This window comes from Pyxicephalus adspersus, chromosome 5 (genome assembly GCF_032062135.1).
Source record: "Pyxicephalus adspersus chromosome 5, UCB_Pads_2.0, whole genome shotgun sequence".
Taxonomy (NCBI): Eukaryota; Metazoa; Chordata; class Amphibia; order Anura; family Pyxicephalidae; genus Pyxicephalus; species Pyxicephalus adspersus.
The window spans coordinates 20,636,090-20,639,984 of record NC_092862.1 but is presented as its reverse complement, the minus strand read 5'-3'; positions in this window follow the sequence as shown (position 1 = coordinate 20,639,984).

Here is a 3,895-nt window from a genome sequence, read left to right as displayed (position 1 = left end):
TAATATTATTATTAGAATTAAACATTATTTATATAGTGCCAACATATTACACAGAGCTGCACAAATAAATAGGGGATGCAAATGACAGACAGATACACATACAGGAGGAGGAGAGGACCCTGCCCAGAAGAGCAGACAATCTAAAAGATATAGAGTACACTTACATGTCCTGTGGATTATTCTGGAAGTATGAACAATTTATAATGAATTATAGACCCTTTGTAAACAATTATATTCATCCTGCAAAATTTGAGTTTTGTCCTGGTTGATAATAGTGGTTTATATTTAGTGTTTTATATTTTTAGACATGTACTAATAAAATATTGTGTTTTTGTATAATTGCCAGTGTTGCGGGTATTATTATTAGTTTTATTAATACTATTATTAGTTCAGTGTTTCTCAACCAGGGTTCTGAGAAACTTTAGGATTCTTTCAGAGGTTGTTAGGGGTTCCTTGAGCAATTTGTGCCTCTGGTCAGCTTAAGTGACACCAATGATCTTTTTGGTTATCTGTAAGGATGCCATTTTACCTATTGGGCAGCAATGTAAGATGCATTCTTCCTACTGACCACCATGATAAAGTTAATGAAGTTATTTCCCACAGGGCAGCATGGTGGCTCAGTGGCTAGCACTCTGGCCTTTGAAGCACTAAGTCCCAGGTTTGAATCCTGGCCAGGTCACTATCTGCATAGAGTTTGCAGGTTGTCTGTGTGGGTTTCCTCCCACATCCCAAAAACATACAGTTGGGTCAATTGGCTTAGACTACTTTAGTGACATATGACTATGGTAGAGACATTAGGTTGTGAGCCCCTTTGAGGGACTGTTAGTGTCATGACTATGGACTTTGTACAGCACTGTTTATTATGATGGTGCTTTATAAATACTGTGTAATAATAATAAAAGCTTGAGATAGGCTGTATATACCTTTCTAATATTTTGGCTTCTTGACATTTCAACTTTTAAAATCTTGGCAGAAATTTTACACAGAGTACAAATGAAAAACACAAATGAATGCGACTCTTTAGTCATTAGTATATCACCAGCATACCATGGTAAGGAACATTATTAGCATGTTGTACTGCCACATTTAGCATTAATGACCTCTGCTGATAGATAAGGGTAATATATAGCAGTAACAGACTCCGACGTGCAGAAACTGAAATTTCATGAAATAGTTGGCAGGAACATTTCTATAGTGGTCACACCAAGCAGTAACTAATAAGGGCACCATGTTTTTTATAACAATTTAGATGATCAATACCAACACTGGTTATATTTTTTAGGATTCATGCTTAATACTTCACACGTCTGGCATGTGGTAGTCATCCTCATCAAGCAGATTCCTTACAAATGGGGTCACTTCATATTTACATTTTAAACACAACATACAAATTACAGGTATATGACTCGGTGTTCACCAGCCACTGGATGATACATTGCAGACATTCCGGTCACACCGAGGTCACATACACACAATGACAATAACATGATCTGCATATCATACAGGCATTTTAGTGTCAGTGACCTCTCTGTCTATTTGTAACTAAAGTAAAGGGAAGATTACTTGGTAAATGAGGGCTGATGGTAGAAATATTACACTTCAGTAAAAGAGCACTAAGCAACAGGGAAACATCAGAACTTATGTGTAAAGAACTTAGGTGCCTGTTATGCCTTTATATACATTACACAACAAAAACATTTTTTTTACAGAAGGCTGACAGACAATAGGAAAGAGGTTTACAGAAGGTACTGGATTCTCCAATGATCCATAAATTTACCACCTACCAAAACCTGTTACTTTGGAATCTTCAGGTTTGCCTCCCTGCAGTACACCTCCTAGACGGGCAAGTCAACTGTTGCCAGTATGGTCCACAATTGCCTCTGAGAAGAACGCAAGGGGCAAGTTAGTTCCTAACTCACCAAGCAGCTTTAGCTGCAGATCAGCAATTAAATCCGGAACAACTGAACCTTCCATAACTGTGTTAGAACTTTAAATTGGAACAAACCAATATGTAACCACCCAATAGCACAAGATATTTTAATATTACATTTGTTTTTAGTAGTCCTATTCTCCATTGTGGACACAGAATATATACTTGTTCCTGCAGGATTCTGTGGACTCCACTATCTTTGTGCACACTGATATCAGCTACTGATAGGAACCTTCTTCCCCAAACTCTTATGGATGATGTGATATCTTGGTGGCAGACAAGGTCTTCCCCCTGGCTGTACTCAGAGAGGTCTGGACTGCCCTGGGAAGATATTTAACTATCCAGGGGCTGACATGGGGATTGCTATTGTTATCTAGTATTTATATAGTGCCAACATATTTTGCAGGGCTTTACAAAGTCCATAGTCATGTGATTGGCCCTCAAAGGAGCTCACCATAGTCCCTACCATAATCATATGTCACTAACAAAGTCTAAGGTGAATTTGAGCTTGATGTATTTTTAGAATTTGGGAGGAAACCCATGAGAGGGGAATAGTGTCCTGGCCAAAATTTAAACCTGGGACCTGGTGCTGCAAAGGCCTAACCCCTGAGATGTACCGCTGCACAAGGGTCCATGACCTTAGCCTACAGCATGAGCTCCCACAGGGGTCTAAAATCAGTTCTTCACCGGGACCACCACTGTATCTATCACTCTAGTTGTTCAATGTTCAGTTACCAAGGTGAAGTATCACCTTGAAAAGGAAAACTCCCTTACCTTAAAAGTCATGATAGTTCACTTTGCAAAGAACACCCAATCACATACAACAAGATCAGGATTTCTATTTCTCTGAAGTCAGCAGAGCTTCTTTTTTTTTACTCGACTAAGTAATATATCCCTTGCACAGGAATCATTCACTTTGCTATGTGAACAGCTGTTATTCCTTTAGTAAATCAACCCTCTAGAGTTTTTTTTTTTAACATGAAAACCTTGTAGGATATAATTTTTTATAGTTTACCCTAACTGCTTACAATTTTTTTACCACGAAAAGTATCTTTTATTTTTGTATGTTTAATGTATGTATTTTGGCATGAAGGTATTTCTGAAACATTACAATAGGACATTTCTTTGTCACATCAAGTAGGAAATCTCTGGAAGAAAACACTTTTGCAGAGGAGTGGAGTAATAAGGAGGTGTTTCATGCACAGTTCCCTAGGTGATTTGACAATGGAATTTCTATGTTCTATCTGATGGTGTTAAATATATTCACACATTTTAGAATTCTGACAACAGCACACACAAACTAGAAATTGTGCAAATAACTGCCAACATTGAACATTGTGTTGTCAATTTAACATAGAATGCAGATTTCCCATAAACGGTGCAGTATTTTCACTTGGATCACAGCTGATCTAAAATGGAGTCATGATGTTTCTATAATCTGGGCAAGTCCAGCTTGCTCTGATTTTGCTTCTGATTTTGGACAAATCTGTCCCTGAAGAAACTTGCAGTCTTATAAAGGAATATTTGAATTTGACCCTGACATTTTGGATCACGTTTTGTGGATTATGTTGCTGCTAAAGGTAAACATGAACCATGGTGTACATGGCTGTTATAACAATAACTATCAATGCAGGGGTCAGGTACTGTAGGATCTGCTGAGGAGTTCTCGGAAATGGTTATGAGTAGACATTATGGTAGGGTGATGTAGATGGGGTCGGGGTGCTTGTTGAGATGTGTTACATAGTTACAGTCAGGTTGAAAAAAGACATAAGTCCATTAAGTTTCAACCACTGGGGGAAATAAACATATCCCAGATTTAAAACCCCATGGACATAGTTGATCCAAGGGAAGGCAACAAAAAACCGTGGTACAGTTTGCTCCAACAGGGGAAAAAAAATTCTTCCTGATCCTGTAAGGCAATCGTATGTTTGCTGGATCAACAGTCTCCGTTATCTTTACTTTAAA